This window comes from Micromesistius poutassou (assembly GCF_964030765.1).
Source record: "Micromesistius poutassou genome assembly, chromosome: 14".
Taxonomy (NCBI): domain Eukaryota; kingdom Metazoa; phylum Chordata; class Actinopteri; order Gadiformes; family Gadidae; genus Micromesistius; species Micromesistius poutassou.
Window position 1 is genome coordinate 3,751,450 of NC_140284.1, and position 21,434 is coordinate 3,772,883.

Sequence of the window (21,434 nt, forward strand, 5' to 3'; positions counted from 1 at the left end):
ACCATCACTGGAGGCTGTGAGGCACGGAAAATTCAAAGTCACATTCCTCCGATTTATGGTGGGCTGCTGTCACCTCCATTTTGTAACCAACGCTGACACTGGGGAACAGCATAGAATGATGTAGAGGCATATACACATGGAATAACATAAAAACACATTGTGTTTTTACAATTGTATTACCTGGCTTACATTTGCAAATGACGGATTCCTTCAAAACAATTTTAGTATCCACAGCCTTGGTCAAAAGTGGGGACATAATACCTTTATTCTGTGAATGGTCAGTCCTAACCCTCATCCCGTCGTGACTCGTACGATTATTTGAAAAGATTATTGATCGATTTGGATAATTTTTGAGGGTTTAGACTACCATTTCAATTGCAGATTGAGAAAGTAGCATGCTTCGAGATCGAGTGTGGCTGTGTCTAATTAACAAACTGTTATCTTGTGTCTCACCAAAAACCTCCTGAAATACGAATCCTAGAATTGCAGAGGGAGAGGTGGTGAATTGTGTAGTCATGGCGATGGAGTGGGTTGAGGGGGGGACAAAATGCAGTCTTTTATTGTGTTCCAGACTGTAATATTTGACAGTTGGCCGTTCATCATTGCAGACCGCTGACGGCCAAGTGGGTGGTGGAGGGGACGGGTGAGGGGGTAGTGGAGGGAGAGAGTATCAATATGAATTTTTTATTTGATGGGTTTTATGGTAGATTGTATTTCGACAGGGTTCAGGAGGAGCCAAGGTTCAAGTGAAAGTGGCAGCGAGGCCAAGTAATAACCGAAGAGAGAACCCAGTGTCTGAGACTATTGGAGTGGCAAACAAACGTGCGCGCGCACAGAGTCAATCGGTGTGCACCGGCGTGCACGGGAGGGCCACCACGCATGAGGACACGGGCGCGAGCAAAGACTCAGAAACGATGGGAATTGTAAGGGATATGGAGTTTGGTCACGATCGGGGCTGGTTTAGGTGACCGTCGGTGCTCGTGTTCAGCCGGTTGTACGTGGAATCAGGACCGACGGATACTTCCGGTAAAGGCTGATGTAAAGCTTTACTCTTGATGTCCTGTTCTCCTTCTCTGCTCCTTTACTTGCATACTTGTCCTTTCTTTTCTTCCCACTTTCCACCGTACACACTCCTTCATCAATGTCCCACTTAATTCCTTCTCTTTCCAAGTTCCCCTCCTCTACAAACACACACGCACACCAACACAATCTTGCGAATGAACACGCAAAAACGCGCGCACACACACACACACACACACACACACACACACACACACACACACACACACACACACACACACACACACACACACACACACACACACACACACACACACACATTCAGGTGCAGTCATAAATCATGTGGCTGAGTGGCCATGAGTCCCTTTAGGATGAATGAAGGAGCTAGAGGATGGAAGCAGGGGGGGTGGATGATGGGAGGTGGAGGAGGAGGTGGTGGTGGATGATGGGAGGTGGAGGAGGGGGTGGTGGTGGATGATGTGAGGAGGTGGAGGTGGTGGTGGATGAGGGGAGGTGGTGAAGGAGGAGATGGAAGAAGGGAGGTCGAGGAGAGGTGGTGGAGGAGGAGGAGGTGGGAGGAGGGCAGGTAGGGGGTTGGCTCATGGTAAGGAAATAGAGGTGGAGGATGGCGGCGGAAAGGAGGAGGTGGAGGCTGGGAGGATGGTAGGAGAGGAAAGGCAGATTCGGAGGGGAAGGAAATAAATGGACCACAGAGGTAAGGTAGGGTTGGGTAAAGTTAGGTTATTAAAGTAAAGGCACGGCTGGCTTGGGTTAGGAAAGTTTAGTAAGGCAGAGTAAAGTAAACGGAAGCAAATGAACATAACATAATTATTATGGTATAATGGTAACACATTGTAAGAGACACACATGGTATGGTGATTATGGTAACACATTGTAAGAGAAATAGGAAGGGGATAGTATTAAAGGAGAAAGTAAATGGACGGAAACGAGAGATCAGGAGCGCCAGACAGTGCAAGACAAATGGGTGCGAGGAAATGGTGCTTTCGTCTCGTTCTGTCCTTTGGGTTCTCCACCAGTAAATCCACTCCATACCCATGTGACCCTACCATCAACCGTTCTAATCGTCGACATGTACGGCAGGCTATGTACACCCGGCTGGTGTTAAGGAGGTCCTCATTTAGTGCGTCACAACCAAAACTCATTACAAATCGATTTCAAAATCCACATTACAAAAGGCCAAAGTGTTGAAGCTGCTGGTCTGAATGGAAACCCTATTTGGATCACTTGGATCCCGAACGGATCAACAGATGAAAGTAGTGGTATTCAAAGAGATGGTGTTGTCATGAGAGAACCAGAACAAGACTGAGAGAGGGAGCAAGAACGCGAAGAGAGAGAGAGAGAGCGTGAGAGAGAGTGAGAGCGAGAGGGGGGGCTGATTTAAGTACAGAAGGATATCAGGTTGGGGAAGGAGGGGGGTGCCATGGTAATCATGGATTGTCCTCATGTCTGTGATTGGCTAGATGAACGGTACAGTCTCTACCCCAGCACCCTATTACTCTCCCCAATCAAATCCTGCCAGTCGGCTGATTACCTCCAGGGAGAGTGGGAAGAGGGGTTTTAATAGAAAGTGAAAATTGGCTTTTTTTTGTCAAGTCAGTTCGACCCTCCGTCATCCCGATCGCGGCCCCATTTCTTGTTGCGGCACGATGCCATGGTGGTGACCGGGGTGGGGGGGGGGGTGGGGGTGGGGGGTGGTTGTCGTGGTAATGGGGTACACGCGTAGGTCCACTCGGGGTCCTAATGGAGAAGGGGTCCTATGGCCGAAAAGGGAGCTGTCTGTCGTGGTGCCTGATTAAAACTGATGGACCACGGTAGGAGACCCCAGAGGGCATCTAGACGACATGTACCTCTGTGGGGTTCACACACGCACACACACACACGCACACGCACACACACACACACACACACACACACACACACACACACACACACCATTATTCAATTTGGTCCGTCTAATGACCAGTGAATTAGCCTGCCAGAAGTGATTTGCCTTTCTGAGACCAATTCCAGGCCTTGCACTCGCTCCTCCACTGAGTGCATTAAGAGAACAGCCCTTTATGCCGCTATACACCACTCTCTATCAGGGATACAGTGGGCCGGTCACCATCTGGAGCGCACACTGCAGGGTTTCAAAGGGACTGTCTGTGTCTCCAGAGTTGAACGATTTCTAATTAATTCAGGTGAAATACATTTTGAGATGTACAAGATGAAAAAAAAAAAAAAAGCAATACCAGGACCGAAGCGCAAGAATTAATTACTGAAAATGTTTGCGATGTATTGTCTTCCACGTTTGATAACATCCCAGCCTCTCCTAAAAATATGACCTTATGGAGCTCTCAGAGAGGGATCATTAGTTACCATTCGTTATTATGTGGATGTATTTCTTATGTTTTGTTTATTTTCTCAATGATCAGATGTCACAACAACTTTAATATTATGAACAACTGTATTATTCTGAATATTATGCTGAATAATGGTCTCATTCCAACCAACGGAATAACTTTTTCCCAGCACAACACCATGCCCATTATTGCAAGCATTGTCTTGAATAACTGCATTATTCTGTGTGTGATTCTGAATAACTGCATTATCCAGATGCGGGGTTGAGAATGGCAGCGTCTGGTGTGTCACCTCCGTATCCCCCCGTGACTCTCTGGCTCCTGTTTACGTGGGCCCAGCAGGGGGGCCAACCCCTGCGTCTCACTGTTTCACTTCAGCCAGCAGATTTAATAACATCATTAAATTGTCTGAATCCTCCACCCATCCATGGCTGCACCCACCTCTCCGCCCCCCCTCGCCTCACCCCTCCTCCAGCCTGTCCCCTCCTACCACCTCACCCTTTATTCCTGACCCTCTACCCACCTCACCCCTCCTCCCCGCCTTACCGCCGCGCTCAACTCTTCCCCCCCCCCCCCCCCCCCACCTTCTAGCCTGTGTTTTTTCAAGGTTGCCGGGTGGCCTTCCCCACCCTCCTCCTCCTCCTCCTCCTCCTCTCTCCCTCCTTCACCACCAGCTCTACAGTCTGGGTGACATCTCTGATTTATTACAGCAGAGCCCAGAGTGCTGGTGACAGCCCTGTGTGTGTGTGTGTGTGTGTGTGTGTGTGTGTGTGTGTGTGTCTCTCTCTCCAGGTCTCTACTACTGCAATTAGAAAACATTTGCAGGAAGACCAGTCACCCTGTAGAACACACTTGTGCAGCTGTGTACATGGATGTGTGTGCGTGTGTTTGTTTGTGTGTGCATGTCAGGGTTTGACAGCTGTGAAAGGACAGGGTGCAAAATGTCCAGCAGATAAGAGGAGCCTTGACAGGAGAGAGAGAGAGAGAGAGAGAGAGAGAGAAAAAGAACGAGAGAAGTGAGGGAGTGAGAAGGAGGGAGGGCGATCAAGGGGGGGGGGGGAGTTCATAGTGCATAAGATGATGAGATGATGAACAGGGCAGGTGTCAGGACGAGGGATGAGGTGGAGGATGAAGAGGATTGAAAAGGGGATGAATCAAGGCTGCGGTGAGCAGTGAGGGGAGCAGAGATATCATAAAACGTCGCCTTGCTAGAGATGTATTTGAATTTGAACTTGAGCTTCAATAAAAAATAAACAGGGGGAAACTGTGGGTCACTGTGTTCCAATGTGGTCGATATCTTTATTTTAGCTGTGAATTAATAGGATGACATTGTTTTGCTTTAGTAGAAATCCTTAACGAGGAAGCAGTCTGGCTTATACCAGTTTAAAACTCAAACGCAGCCGCTCTCGCAACATTAGACATGCAAAGATATAAAGCTGTGCTGGAAAGGGTGTGTTCATACAGTATTTTCTCATTTGGGAATATTTGGAGCCAGCTAGGAGCCAGCTACAGCTGCCTAGCAGCAGGAGCTCTGTTGGCTCTGTGGCAGCTGTGGCCTACTGGTTAGGGCTTCGGCCTTTAGACCGAAGGGTTGCCGGTTCGATCCCCGACCCAGTAGGAAAAATGTGGGTGGGGGAAGTGGTTGAGCACTGCTCTCCCATGCCCACATCCACGGCTGAAGTGCCCTTGAGCAAGGCACCTAACCCCTCACTGCACTCCCCGAGCGCTGTAACTGTAGCGGCTCACTGCTCCGGGATAGGATGGGATAAATGCAGAGACCAGATTCCTTGTATGTGTGAGCATACTTGGCCAAAAAGAGTTGTCTTTGTCCCTTTGTCTTTGGCTACACCGACCTTAATGCTGCTGTATTGCCACGCAACCAAAGCATTCCTCTCCGTCAGAGGCAGAGGACTGCTGATTAGCTCGTCGCTAACCTAGGCTAATAGCACCCAGACAGCCCGACACAATTAAGTTCTTGTTTTGACAGAGGGCCTTGGTAGCGCTGGGCGATAGACGGCAAGTAAATAAGCGTCTGGTTTTAATGAACAGTTTGTTGTGTGGTGAGGCTAGACGTTTGACAGCGCCGCGTGTCCGACTGCAATTGGTTTGGTTGTCAGAGGACGGCGTTACACAACCCGCCGTTTTCTGCTTCTTCCATTTTCGATCAAGCCATACTGTGATGGTATTGTTAACGTGTACGCAAATTAAGGCAGAAATGTAAAGCTCACACACTGAATGGCACAGAAACATAAAGGAAGGCATAAATGACAAATGTTTTCGTGTTATTAAAAAACGAAAGGACAAAGGGAGCAAGGAAACAAGACAAGGAAAGGAAGATTGAAGGAATGGGAGCGGTGGAGAATGAGACGAGGACATCTCTTCCTCTGTGATGGATTGTAAATGGTTCACCCCCACCACCACCACACACACACACACACACACACACACACACACCCCTCTCCTACCCTGTACAAAAGCTTATTTGACACTTTTTTGCTGGCACAGCAGAAAGCGTTTGCCATTTTCCATATTTCATACACGGCCCATTGGAAAGCCATCGGCAGCCCCGGTGCAGTTAGAGGGGATGTGTTTGAAGACCTCGTCCAAGGCACGCTGAAAGTCAATGTAGCTACTGAGTACAGGAGACCTGCTCCTGAATATATTGACTTTATGTGGGAGTCAGGATAGTGTATGGTTAAGCACAAGAGGTTCTGGGTTTCAACGTACTCCTAATGACATTGATCTGTGATCTGTATTGGAAAATAGTGTTTGCATTTAGTACATTGAATCATTACTTTGGTACCCTCCGAGATTGAATTTTTTATATAAAGTTTCAATTTATTTAAATGTCATTCATTCAGAAAAGCTACATTTTTGGATTTTATTGTGGGTGCTCATTTGTTCATTAACATATAAAATAATTCACAAAAACTAAATATTATCCTTACTTGATCCTTAATTGAGATAAGAAACAAAATGTAAGCAAAATTGCAACCTCACACTCCTAGCATAAGCAGTTAGCGGTTAGCCCGCCAGAAAGATCCCAGACCCCGGAACTTCAAGGCAACTTATCTCAGCGAGCCTGCTGCTGCCGCTGAGAGTATTAAAATTGTCAGAGTGAACCGGCAGAGGAAACTTCACCCCTGCTCCATCATCGCTTCCCCTAGCGTTCAAACGCCCCTCCTCGGCCGATAAGCTAGCATTCGAGCAAAAAGGGCGGGAAAAAAAAAGACGTGTGAAACGCTGATGGTTGAAGTCAAGTTGTTAAGAGAAGAGTCGGCCGGGGTCGGGGTGAGGGGGGAAGGGGGGCAAATCATGTTCTCGCGAAAACGCCCACTCAGCAGCAGAGGATTTTTACGCGGATGATTGGGCTCGGCTTTGGCGATCGCCGGTCGCCTGGCTAGCTATCAAAGCAAGTGGCTGACACACGGCTAATTCTGCCAGGGAGATGAGGACACCTCGGTAATTGCTAGTGCCTTTGCTACGCTAATCCCCGGCGCAAAACGGTGGTAACGCGCATGCTAGGGGGAAGTGCTTGTCAATCTCCTCCCATTACACAAACACATGATTGGTTTCACAATGAGGAGGAGAGGAGGAGGAGTAAAAAGTAGAAGGAGGAGGTGGTGAGAGGAGGAACACGGAGTGAAAGGTAGAGGAGGTAAAGAGGAGAATAGTGAAGCTGAGGAGGTCAGAGGAGAATAAAGCAGTGAGGAGACAGTGATGGAGAATGGCACTGGTTAATATCCAAACCGGTGAGCATGGTAATATGAAATCTGTGTAAACACATCAATAGTTAGATGAAGAGACACTTTTCATGAGTGTGTATGAATATGGTGTAAAGGGGTCTATGGGTATGTCAGTACCCTGATTGGGTCAAATGTCACTTTGGAGACTTTGGTTGCCCTGTCTTGGTTAATACCTTTGGTATTGTACGCTAGAAAAAACATTCTTAAAATTGTTGCCATTTAGAGCATCATATTGCCAATTACCGGATATCAGAAGACCTTCTAACCCCCTTTTTTAAAGGTCCTTCGAGTGTCAATAGACTTAACCGAAATTTTAAACAACTAGAAAACTACACAAGAGAACATCAAAAACTGAACATTTAAATGTTGAGATGATTGAATGATTTTCTTTCTCTTTTCTTTACCCGCCTTTCTTTCTCTTTTTTTTAAAACATTGATCACATATAATACGTAGAGCTTATGTTCCCCCAAAAGAACCACCAGGAGAACTCCAGTCCCAAACGCTTAAACACTTCAACACTTATAATACCACTATTATAATACCACTAATAATACCACTTATACTAATAACACACTTAATTCTGCATAGCCCTTAAGCCGAGCCCGCCAACACTCAACAATTTCACCTCAATGACACTCTCTCAAATAAAAGAACAAAAACAACATTACAATAGCAACGTGAGAGGTGTTGCGTCTCCTGTTGCTACGGGTTGCGTCCGCGGTTGCCACGGGTTACCTTTGCGCTCAGAGCGCTTGGTGCGCCTCCTCTTGAAGCGCCGGCGGATGAGACAGAAGTAGGAGCCCAGGCTCTGCACGCCATCGCCCGGCAGCGCCATCCCTCCCCCCGACCGCAGCAGGACCAGCAGGGACCCACCAGTTAAGACCAGGTGCCCGCCGGACTGACCTGGACCGGAGTGCACTGGACCGGAACGACGGGCCGACGCGGACCGGAGCGCACTGGACCAAAACCACCGGACCAACTCGGACCGGGTCTCACCGGACTAAAGTACAGGACTAACCTGGACTGAACCAACTGGACTAACCTGGACTGAACTAACCTGGACTGAACCAACTGGACCAAAACGGGGCTATCCTGAACCAAACCAAACGAGAACTTCTGGAGACAGACTGCCGAGAGCTGACTGGTTCTTGATGGCCGCGTGAACCAGTCCAGGGTGGACCAGAGCTGCGCTATAAGACCCACGCGGCGCACGCTCAGACTCCACACACCTGCAGCGGTCCTCTGACTGCACTTCACTACTTCCCCACAGCCTGACTCCTCCGCCCCCTCCCCTCCCCCCTCCTCCCCTCGACCTACCTCCCTCCCTCCTCCTCTCTCCTCTATAGACTCCATCTCAGCCGTATTGGTTCACTGAGAGGAGAGGAGGAGATTAGAGAGAAGGAGGAGACTGGAGAGAAGGAATAAAGAGAGAAAGGGAGAGAGAGAGTGAGCGCGAGAGACAGACAGACAGATATAGTGTGAGAAAGAGAGAGAAAGAGGCAGAGAGAGGCAGAGAGTGAGACAGAGAGAGAGAGAGACATCGATAGAGAGAGTGGACTCCGGTTTTTAGAGAAGCTGGTTCTGTCTGTCTTCTTGTCTCTCTGCCTCTGATGGATAATACTCTCAGCCCTGCTCCTCCTTCTTATCCAACAGCATACACCTTTGTTTACTGATTTGACAACATGAACTTGGACAAAAAATGTATATTCTGTTTGGAACACATTTGCAAGTGCTGCCCATGGTCAATGAGTCTCTCACAGTCTCTCTCTGAGTCTCTCAAAGTCTCTCACACATACACAGACACAGCACCACACACACACCTCTTTTGTCCTCTCATTGCAATACAAAATGTTTTGGTGCAATTATTTCTGAACCCTTCTCTGTGTACTTCAGCAAAGGTCTTTGGAGTAGTCAAAGTAAAAAGATCCATGCGTTAAACTCTACACCCATCTAGTGGTTACTTTGTGTAACAGCGAGTATGTAAACTCAGAATGAGACAATGCACACCCTAGCGTTTGAGATGCAACATTATATTTGGCAGCAATAGCAACACATAAGGATGCAAGACAGAAAGATATACAGAAAGAAAGACAGAAATAGAAAAAGAGAAAAGTATAACTAGTGAATGACAAAGAAAAAAGAAAGACAGAAAGAAAGATAAGAGGGAAGACAAAAAAAAAAAAGACAGACATAAATATAATTGTATAAAGATAAGCACTCACAGAGTTGGATTCCCGTTTTCTGCGATTCTTCCGGAGAGAGGGAGCTGGTCCTTAGATGACTGCAGAGGAAAGAAGAAAGTCCATTAAATCAGCTAGCCCATTAAAACACCCTGTAGATAATACATCGCCCGGGAGTTATAGTCAGAGGTTAGCGGTGGTCTTTATTCCTATGTGGATATATGGACCTAATTTCCGAGCCAAGCTTCAGAGTTGCAGCGGAGTAAGGTGTATAAAAATACATGAGTGATGTTTAAGATAAGATAGAACTTAATTAATCAATGATGGGACACTTTGGTTTCACAGCAAAAAGTGCAGGACAGCAGGAGATTTAAACCCCGGAGACATTTAAAGCCAAAAACTATTTGTAAAATAAATCGATACAGACACACAATAAGATCATAGATGTTAATGAAATAGCTCAAACCTTTCGTTACACTTGAGGTAGACATTAAAAACATAATATGCTACATAATTGAAACTATAGATTATTCACCAATCGTACCACCAAGTATCTGAGTGACTGGGTCTTTCTCAGGCTAAAGTGACACTCTCCTTGTGAGTTCTCTCTACACCCATGGATTAGGTGGGTGACCCTGCTTCGGTACCGCTGCGAGATTGTCCACCACATAGCAGCATGTTCGTACTACAAACTGTATGTTCACTGCAGGGAAACAGCTGCATGGTCTTCCTCCTAGGGGATCTGTGTGTGTGTATGTGTGAAGGGGGAAGGGTGATCTGGTGGTGGTGTTCCAGTCCCATTCCCAGTCGAGATGTTCTGGGTTTGAAGTCCAATATACACAGTCTACCTGTTGTTGCGTCTCTGAGCACGATGCCCCTAACCCCTATCTGCTTCTTGAGCGCATGTGTTTTCACCGTAAATCCTGTTGGATAAATGCATCTGAACTAAAGAGAAAATACCAAATAGTGTGTCTGGGAGTGTTCCTCACTCCCAGCTTACTTATTGATAAAAAAAAACAGTTTCCAAATTTGGATTTTATCACCACTAGATGGGAAGGGGAGGAGACACAGCAGTGTGTGTCTGTGGTGTGTATCTGTGTGTGTTTGAGGCCTGTGTTTGTGCGTTGAATTGCCGCCTGCGCCAAAAACATCATCAAATTAAACTTTATTGAGTGAAATGAGCGGCGGTGAGACAGAAGTAGACAGAAGGAGGTGTGTACGTGTGTGTGTGTCTGTGTTTGTACTGTCGGAAAAAGAGAATGAGAGATGTGTGTCTCTGATTGTGTGCATGTGTGCATGTGCGCATGTGTGTGCGTGTGCGTGCGCGTGTGTCCATGTACTTTGAGAGGGTAAAAGAGTGGAAAAACAAGAGCACGGCTTGGGAATAAAGATGGATTTGAGAAACACAGTCCAGATGGTTCTTCATTCATCCACGGGTCAGGCTCCTGGCCAATCCCAACCGCCCGCTGCGTCAAGCTCCCATCCATCTTCCATTACAGAAAATAAAGGTGTGCAAAGGAACAAGAAAACAAGAGCGCATACAAGAGCAGAGTCTTGTGTGTGTGACCGCTGTGAAACGATGGGAAGTTCACTGGCTTTAGACGGAGTGGACGCGCGACCACAGCCTCTTTCCCCCGTCGTTCACCTCAAAGAGAGGCATGCATAAATAGAGAAAGTCCCTACCGCTCCAAACAACCTTTATTTTTGAAAACACTACTCAAGACCTTTTTTTTCTTTTTTAAAAGCCACAGTTCCGCAGGCCGTTGATCTGAAAAACCACCGTTGCGAGAGACCTTTATTTTGGATACACCACATTCCCCCCCTCAAAATGTGGGTTTTCAAAGTAAATGTCTCCTCCAAAATAAAGAGACCAGATGAATGGTGAACTTCCACTGGCATGCAATGCGGTGGAGGAGGGAAGCAGAGACTTCCACTAATCATGTTCTGAAGCCCTGACTGATGAGTGCTCCTTGCTCTTCCATAGCCCAGCAACCGTTACTAAACCACTACAGAAACTACATTAGGAACCCCTGCCTTAATTATAGAAGTATATACAAAATGTTCAGCTCACCCAAAGTTTAAGCAGAAATTGGTATTTTATTGAGCACAGAGTATGAATACAGAATACTGTGTGTGTGTGTGTGTGTGTGTGTGTGTGTGTGTGTGTGTGTGTGTGTGTGTGTGTGTGTGTGTGTGTGTGCACTGAAGTGTGAGGACCTGCTTGAGGTGCTGCAACAGCTGGGAAATCTTTGAATCTGGTCATGGAAATCATGTGTTTGAGGGACATTGAGTGACTGGTTAGACAGCGAGACAGATGTCGGGTATAGTGGAGGAAAATTTTACACTGATTTGAAATGCAGTGTGTTGCTAGCTATTTGCTACGTCAGTGTGTTTGAGGGTGTATGTATGTGTGTGTGGTATGTACAGTCGTGCGTGTCCATGCAGGTACATGTTTTTGTGTGCGTGTATGCGTGTGTGTATGCGTGTGTGTAAGCGCACGCGCGCGTGTGTGTTTATGGGTGTGTACGTTTGTGTGTGTGTGTGTGTTTGTGCATGCATGTGGGTGCACGGATGAGTGAGTGTGTGTGAATGTGTATGCATTCCCGGACAGGGATGACAGGCCCTAGGGCTTCCTGCAGACAGGGTAGATAAGCCCCCCCCACCCAGCTCCCTCCACTTTCCCACCAACAGGAGAGCCCCTGGGCTGGGCCTGACAGAATAGATCCCTCTAGAGGAGGGGCCGGAGGAGGAGGGGAGAGGGAGGTGGAGAGACTGTGATTGTGATGGAGAAACCCTAGTGTTCATATTGTGTTGGAAATTTGAAAAAGATGGGGAGATGGGAGAGAAAGAGAGATAGAGGGAGAAGGAGAATAAGTCAAAGATAAAATTGAAATGAAGAGCTTTTACTTTGGGGGAGATAAAATGCAAAAGGCAATTAAACCTTGTCAGACCAATCTCTGACTGAACGTGAACGGAAACATAGTTAACTTTTATCTTTTTCAGTGTGTGTATGTGCGAGTGCCCGTGAGCGTGTGTGTTTTCATGTGTGTGCAGATGCTTGCAGAATAACTCAGAATAACAAACAGGCCATACTTTCAATGAAATTCATTCGTTGTGTGGGGGTTGCAGTGTTTTTGTCATGACAACAAATGACCATCAGAGGGCAGGCTTGTTACAATAAAACGTTTCCGGACGTGCTGCATGCAATGAGAGAGAAGATGTACATCAACTTCTCTCGTCCAATAAAGTGGTTCGGTCACACTATACCAATCGCATTAATAAGATACACTACACAAGTTACACTATATAAGTCACACTATTTACACCCAAGAGATGTAGCGGAAACTACATTGTGAATGGGCACAGACAGAATCACCAGCGCTCGAGACGTTAAGAGTCCCAGAGGAAAGGTTGTGGGTGGGACCCCACGTTGCCTCAGGCCTACCTGCTCATTAATGACATCTATCAAAACAAATCACTGTAAGGCTCTTTGGATAAAAGCCTCTGTTAAATAGCTTGTCAAGACGTTTGGGAACATTTGTGAGGCTCGATATAAAACCTGCATGGACATAAAAACTTGCCATAGAGACTATGTGGATCAACGGGAACGCAGACCCCCCTTTACGTGTGAGTGGGGGCTCCCCAGCGTATAGCAGCCGGGCCTGCGGTAAAAGAGATTCAGATAACATAAAAAAGTATATTAACATCTGACCTCTGGGACAGGAGGAGAAATATTTTATAGTCCACTCAAACCATTACATTGGGGAGCATCTCTCAGCGGTGGAGTTACGTCAAGGCCAAATACTGTTTTACAAAACTTTTTTTTTTTTTTTTATATTGTAAGAAGATACACTGTTTGATTTATTAAGTTATTAAATGTTGCGTAGTTGCTTTAGTGATTGGATGAGATGCTTTGCATCTAGATTAGATGCAATAATTATATTTTAAGACTTTATTAATTAGTTCTAATCAAATTCCAGTGACTTTAAAGCAACAGTTCCTGAAGCAGCAGGGAGCACGTGGGCATCAGGCCCAAGGAGACCTGGAGGTAGACGGCAGACTGTGGGGATCAAACGATCAAACGGTGTACGGTTTCTGTGTCTCCTGCAGTCTTTAGATACGACAACATGTTGTCATGGAGACACAATCCCAACTCCAGCCCAAGTATGTGAACATCTACTATTTGCGGTTGGGTAGTAGAGCACAGGGATAGCAACCAGCTAGCCAAGAGTTTGTCACAAAATATGGCAGGGCTAGCATTAACTGAGCGCGGAACTAGCACCAAGCCAATGCAGGACTAGCACCCGCCAGCACTGCTAGCCTGAACCTGACACAGCTCTAGCAAAAACCAGGCACAGGGCTAACACCAAACCTTGCACCGAGCTAATGCAAGGGCTGGCATAACCTTACACATGGCTATTGAGACGCGGGAATGAGGAGCCCTAAATTGGGGACAGGACAAGCAGGTAAATAGTTTTGATTTTGACGAGTGCGACACAGAAAACACAACAGAGCGCAACAGAAAGCGACAGAGGGGCCACCGAGGGCGGCTTTGAACGTGTAGCTATCGTCCTCAGACGTCAACCTTTCATAAAAGGAGGAGCACTATCTCAAGATTAGCTGCCACTAGAGTCAGTGAATAGTAGGCACAGACCACAAGCTCTTTCATCAGTACCCAGAGTTTCCCTCAACAACAATGACTTGATTCTTCTTCACAGAGTCTCTCTCTCTCTCTCTCTCCCCCCCCACCTCCAATCCCCCACCCTCCTCCCCGCCCACACTTTCTCCCAGTTGACCATCCGCCCTCCCCGGGGCCCACCCTTCCCTGCGGCACCACCCCCCCAGCTCCCCCCCAGGCCAGCTCCCTCTCCACTTGGCAAAGGCTTTGGGTCCCTGCCCGGTGCCTTGGTCTGAGGCTGCGTGGCGATGAGTGTGTGTGTGTGTGTGTGTGTGTGTGTGTGTGTGTGTGTGTGTCTGTCTGTCTGTCTGTCTGTGTTTCTGTGTGTTTTTGGGCGTCTGCATGTGTGTGTGTCATTTTTGTGCGTTGGAGAGAAATAATGCGTGGGTGGGTGGGTGTGTGTGTGTTACCGTGGCCGTGAGTGTGTGTGTGTGCGTTCTTTCTTGTGAATATGTGTGTAGTACATGAGGGGAACATGGGGAACAATGGATGGCTCTGTGCTGGGTCTCTCTGGCAGGGCCACACACACCTGACGAGAGCTCAGCCAATCACACAATGGCACGGTATGGTGGAGAGCCAATCATAACAGAGGTGTTTGTGTGTGTGTGTGTGTGTGGGGCCCACAGAAGCTGGAGCTTCGGTGATGGTAATGTCTGACGCCATGAGTGGCTTAACAGGGCCGGGTATCTAACACGCAACCGCTTGGTTACAGGAGAAGAGGGTCTAGTTGTGTTTATTGTCGGGTCTGTGGCTAAACTCCCTTGCATGTTACCTCACACACACACACACACAAAGTAGACACACAAACACACACACATGCGCAAGTATGATGCCATCAAAACCAATTAACTCCATGGTGAGTTAATTGTTGGAGAGGAACGCACGCACACACATCTCGTGTTACACCCATCAATGGGATGTCTGGTGACCTCTACCACGCTCCCCCGGGTTACGGACGGCCGTTACCCGGGCAGACAGACTGGTAGACAGACATGACCCTTCCCGCAGACAGACAGGCAGGTAGACAGACGGGGTGTTTGACGAGGATAACCAAATACCACAGAGGTTATTTATACAAACATGAGTACCCTTAAATGAGACAGACCTCACATGAATGTAGAACCACTAATAGTGTCGTTTCTCTGAGGGTACAAAGATGGGGTATGAGGGAACTACGAAGAGTATGACGGGGTGCTGGGGTTCTAGGAGTTCTAACAAGTGAGCCAAAGTGAGGTGTAGTTGATGTTTTCCTAGCATCTCTCCGTAGAGTGGAGAGGAGGGCGGGTGGGGAGGAGAGCAATAGAGTGTTTTACTGCACTGCAATGCGGTCTGACATTGGGGTAATGACACACACACACACACACACACACACACACACACACACACACACACACACACACACACACACACACACACACACACACACACACACACACACACACACACACACACACACACACGTCCATACACAACTATGTTTGTGCTTCTCAGAAAAACCCGTAAACAAACAAGCGTGTGTAAACGCGGAGGGGGTTAAGTTACCAATCAATGGCATCAGAGATTTGTAATGGGCTGAGACGGCGATTGACAAAGAACACAAGAAAGATAAATATCTATATATTTAAATGACGTATATACATCTATAGATATACACGTGTATGACTACACACACACACCAGCTGTACACCTGTACGGATATCAATCAGGGAGATTCTCCTCTGCAGTAGATCTATTAATACCACAGCATCCATAATGACTCCACATATCTGGAGCTCTATGTGTGTGCTTAGCTTTGTGAGCTTAGGGGTGTGTGTGTGTGTGTGTGTGTGTGTGTGTGTGTGTGTGTGTGTGTGTGTGTGTGTGTGTGTGTGTGTGTGTGTCCCCTGGCGATATGTGTATCTAGGTCAGCCATCTGGGGACTTGCCTAGTTTGAACACACACACACACACACACACACGCAAGCACTCGCACGCACACACTCCTACACACACACACACACACACACCAGGTAACATCTGCTTGGCCACCGCCCACAGCACCGGCCAGCACCACCTGAGCCCTCGTTAAGCTCCCCAGAACCCCGGGGAGAGAGGGGCCCCTGTGTGTGTGTGTGTGTGTGGGACGGTGTGTGTGTGTTTGTATGTATGTATGTGTGCGCGTAAGAAATTTACAAGGTGTGTTTATATCAAAGGTGTTTGTGCCTGTGGGACGAGTGCGTGTGCGCAATTGTACGCTTAACATCTGCTAATACGGTAATCTACTCATTTCCGTGGATGTAGTCCTGCACTCTGGTCCCCCATCACCCCTGTCGGACCCACGTCAACACTGTTCTTGCGTCCCTCTACCGGCCTCCTGTGAAATGCTACACAGCCCACACCGTCCAGGTGATTAGAAAGAAGGCGTTGCATGACCTTGCCCACAGGCGATCTCCTCGTTTACCGTTCCATGCTTCGACCCCGCCCGCCCGCCCGCCCTCCGGACGGACACACAGACGTGAACCGTCTCTCCCACCCTCCCGTCCCGACCGCTCATCCGTTCCGTTCGTTACGTCCGCTGTGCAGGTGCACCTGCCTTTGCCGTTAAAGCCTCGGCCCTCTGAAACCACCTTCCCCCAAGCTATTGGATTAGCTGAATCTCCTCCAGTCTTATTTTTCGGTTGCATTATTTTCATGTGTTCCGTCTGTAATAGTGCAGTTTTGTTATTTCAACTAGTTTTTTTCACATTGTTTATTCATTCACTTGCGTCCTGTATGCGTGAACGTTACGCACGTTGTAACTGTAATAACAAATGCAACATTAATGAAGCTCTCCTGACCCGCCCAGTCCTGTGCTATTCTCTACTGAACATTGAGAGTCGAGTTGACCTGCGTCAGCCCGTTAAGGAGTCCTCTGTCCTCCTGTGCCTCACCGGGATTACAGCGGCATGACTGAATGTAAAATGAGCGTGACGCTGAGCCTCCAAGCGTGGTCTCATTCTCCGCAGGAATGTGAGCTAGTGAAGATGAATACCTGAAGAATAAGAAGTGCCTCTTCACCCCCCCCCCCCCCCCGCCCCCCCCCTCCCCAGACAACAGAGCCCCAGGCACTCCCACGCCACTGCTATTCACCGGCCACAGATTGGGTTCCAACACGGCTACCTTTACAGTGGGTGGCGAGAGATTGCATGCATCTGTGTGTGTGTGTGTGTGTGTGTGTGTGTGTGTGTGTGTGTGTGTGTGTGTGTGTGTGTGTGTGTGTGTGTGCGATCCTGCGCACACCTAATTTGTTGTTGTATAAACTCTACCTTTTTATATTTGTCTATATGTCTAGCGATACTGACCGCCAATAAAAAGACAAGGTCATAGCACAAACCATAGAACATACATAATGTATGTATATACAGAACATAGACATAATTACAATACATAATATATATACAACTACCTTACAGCACACTGTTGTCTAATGCTGGGTCACTAAAGTAGATTCCCCTACTGCAAAAGGGAAGGACTTAACAGCAGTGATTGGCAAGCCAGGAACAGATGCAAGCTGGGAAAATATACCAGATATATATACACCTTTATATGGGTAGTAATGACAGAGCCTAGTGTATTGTCAGTGGTGTCATCCTGCCACACACACACACACAAATGAGCAGTGTGTGTTCTTAAGGCTCAGACGGTCTGCATGGCACATTCCAACACAAACTTTTCCTCTTGCTTTGTGTGCCCAAACACACAAAGAGACAGAGAGAGAGAGAGACAAGACTCAAGAAGAGTTGTGCGTGTCTGTGTGTGTGTGCCTGTGGGTTGTGCGCGTGTAGAATTGAATAGCAACTAGTGGTCAGGTTGGATATTGCAACCAACTGAATACCCTCAACCCTCCCATTCCAATGACTTCGGTGGCCTGTACTGCCCTGTATTGTGTAAGGTGCCAGTAGGTATTTCAATTTTAGACGGCTCTAACCTGTGGCTGAATCCATTATCCAAAAACAATAAGGCATCTTGTCATATTCATCTTGAGCACTGTGCAAGTTGTAAGACATGACGGTATGTCTTCTTAAAAGCCTACTTAGTCTCTTGAGCTCCGTCTAGCCAGCGGTTGACTTTAATGACCCCGTCCCAAAGAGGGTTAAGCTTCTAGGACACTTATATGTAATGCCACCATCTGTGTGGATGTTTGGCACTCCGTCTGTGCAGCGGTTGATTCTGATGTCCTTGTCCGAGAGAGGGTAACGTGTCCGGTGCACAGTATAACGCTACAGTGTGTGGCTCACTTCATATACAACATTGCTTGTTATAACGCACCTACACAAAGTGTACCACAAAAGAAACTTAAATGCGTTGCAGCCATGGGGATCGGGCCCCTCCTTCCTACAAATCTCAGCCCAAAACCCTCTCTTTTTTTGTTTAATGCGTTCCCTTTAGATCCGTTTGTTCGTTCTGCGCTACTGTAGAAACATGGCGGTGCAACATGGCGGGCTCCGTGGAAGAGGACCCGCTCTTTAGACGTAAAAGGCTCAGTCCGAGGAAAAAAAAGATTTTTATTACCGTGGGATTATACACTAATTAAAACACTTATGAATATTAAAATCTATTTCCAGTCCTAGATTCGACTAAATTCAACACGCTGCCCTTTTAATAGACACTGGACGTTTCAGATTGCCTATATACGCACTTCAAATGGAAATGGTTTGAAGGGAAATCCCGTCTACTCGGGATCAAAGTGATTTTTTTTTTTTTCCCCCGGTGCTGAGAAATTGTAACACGCAAGGGAAATATGAAAGCCCAGTCCGTGTGAGCCTGCGTGCGGAGCTCCAGCAGGGGGACAGGCGGCCGGACCACGGGCAGTAAAGGCCTGAAGACATGCCACACTACAGGCCACTGCACTAAGCTGCTCTCCCTGGGCTGCTGGCTGGTCGGCCATCAAAAGGCCGCTTCTGTTGAGAGTAGTGCTGCTCTTGCGGTGGTGTGGTTTTTGATGTACTGTACAAGGAGCGTAGTAAGGGAACACAACAGTTTAAATGGAAGTAAAAGCAGGTTTAGGATTTGTTGTTAAAAGGCTGTTGTTAAAAAAACTTTGGGATAATATTTTAAAGGATTTTGATGTAATATGTGCTTAATATGTTAGCCTGGAAATCCAGACCCACATCTAGAAAGCTGTAGGGTCTGGCAACGAGTAATGAAAATGGCCCAACTCGAGGGGCGGCACCAAGCATGTAATTGAAAATATCACTGCACACAATTGGATAACACTACGACCAATCAGAAGAATACAAGGGGTGACGTATCCAGATCAGCGGAGCTTACCAATAGATAAGACTCTTGCCGTATCCAGCCAGTAAAACAGCAACGCTTTTGGCCCGCCTATATCAGATACACCGATGTGATTGGTTAATGTTTGGATCCAGGGGAATCAGGGAGTGAGTATATTGCTCGTTCCAGAGTGACTCACTGAGCAAATTCAAATTGTGCTCTCACGAGAACTCTGGATTTCCAGGGTACTTTATATGTATGAATTGAATTCATCATTTTTAATCCATTTCATTTTGAAGGCCAAGAGTTTAGAGAAGAAAACAGACAATACAACGAATCAAAAAGAGACACAATCCTGTTCACAATTGCGCATTGAAACACTGCAGTTGCTCAGTCTTCATCATAAACATTTGATCTCACTCACATTGTGCATGTTTGACTCGTGACCGCGTGCTTTAGATGTGTGTGTGAGTAGGAGGCAGATAGGTCTGTGAGAGAGATGAACAGTGTGTGTGTGTGTGTGTGTGTGTGTGCGTGTGAGTGAGATGAACTGTGTGCGTGCGTGTGTACAGTGTGTGTGAGTGTGCAGAGCGCACCTGTGTTTTTTTTGTTGAATTATTCACACACAGTGTGGGTCTCTTCACTCAAATAGAACTCCCTTCAACAACTGACCCCTCCTCACCTCCCCTTCATCCCTCCATCTTCCCTTAAATATTTATGAATAAATTGCGCGAGCGTGGGCCGAGGACTCTTCTTTGGGATCCATATATATTATTTTTCTCTCCTTCCTCCTCACTATCTCTTTTGTGCGCGGTTGCACTCTGACAAAGTTAACAAGCCGCGGTTCTACAGAGCTGTGATTCTGCCCGCTCCTCTCCCATCGTCGAAGGGCCCTCGGTTGCATAAGGGCCGGTCTATTTCTGGAGCGCCAAGCCAACACGCCTCCGTGAGGACGGGTGCTCGCCACGGCAACGGCTGTCTTCACTTAGGTCGGCCGTTGGATTCCCCAAACAGCATCCGCTTCCGTGGCCAATCAGGACGGAGACTGAACAAGGTGATGGCGCTGTTCTTTCGGCGTAATGCGACATCAATCTGGATCAAGGTCTGCTTCTTGTTGTCTTGGATGTGCTACTGTAAAAGATGCGGTGAACTACAATACTGCGTGCCCTCCATACTATATTTACCGTAGCCGGCTAGCAATAAAGGGAAGATTAAGTGGAATGGTGTTTTGGTCTCAGCTTATTTTCGGATAAAGAAACTGTTAAGCTCTTATTCCATCGTGAAGACTTTATCAACAGATTAATTCAACCAACTGCTACCTCACTGCTCTGAGGTTATTTAAGGTAATAGAGAGGAAGATGGATTCTGCCTTTTAGTCTGTTTGTGTCCATGGATCCATCCATCCATCCACCCATCCATCCACCCATCTATGCATGCACCCATCCATCCATTCATCCATCCACCCATCCATGCACCCATCTATGCATGCACCCATCCATTCATCAATAATCCATTATCCAGCCATCCATCCTATTGGATCATCATGTGATCATGTGAAGGTCCTGTTGGACCTCTAACGTCCGTGTTTACCCGCTCTACTTACCGTGTTATTATTAGCCCAGCATTGTGCTGAGCGAGCATTCAGAGGGTTTCTGCTGAGGGGGCATTGTTTGCACCATTCTAAAAATAAGAGCTTTCTCACCCCCCACCCCCCCACCCCGTCCCCCTCCCTGTCCCCCCTGTGCGTGTCCTTGTGGACAGCCAGAGCATGGGGGGGGGGGGGGCAAGCGTCTCAACGAGATGACAACACACTCACGCACACAAGCACACTCACAGCTGGATATGAAGGGCAGGCTACCAGCCGGGGGGGCACTCAAGGTGAACGAGAGACACAGAGAGGGAGGGGGAGGACGGGGGGAGGGAGGGAGAGGCGTGTGTTGCGGGGGGGGGGGGGGGGGGGGATGGAGAGAGGGAATAAGGGGGAGGGGGAAGAGTGGGAAGGAGAAAGGAGGAGAGCGCGAGAGAGAGAGAGAGAGAGAGAGAGAGAGAGCTGAGGGGAGGGAGCGGGGGAGAGAGAGAGAGAGGGAGGGTGAGGGTGGAGAGATGACAGAGATGAGGAGATTGACAGACAGAGAGTACAGGGTGGAAAAAGATTAGAAAGAAATACTGATAGAGGGACGGGAGAGGGAAAGCGAGAGGTGGAGAGCGAGAGAGA

The 21,434-nt window shown here is 47.6% G+C and overlaps 1 protein-coding gene across 2 annotated transcripts in view; it reads right to left on the reverse strand.

The window, feature by feature from the left end:
- adarb1b (adenosine deaminase RNA specific B1b) overlaps positions 1 to 21,434 on the reverse strand; it is a 111,928-nt gene that overhangs the window by 30,450 nt on the left and 60,044 nt on the right. For both annotated transcript variants that reach the window (XM_084478427.1, XM_084478426.1), the window contains one exon: positions 9,350 to 9,408. The gene's annotated coding sequence lies outside the window, so the exon portion shown is untranslated. The remainder of the gene's footprint in view (positions 1 to 9,349; positions 9,409 to 21,434) is intronic.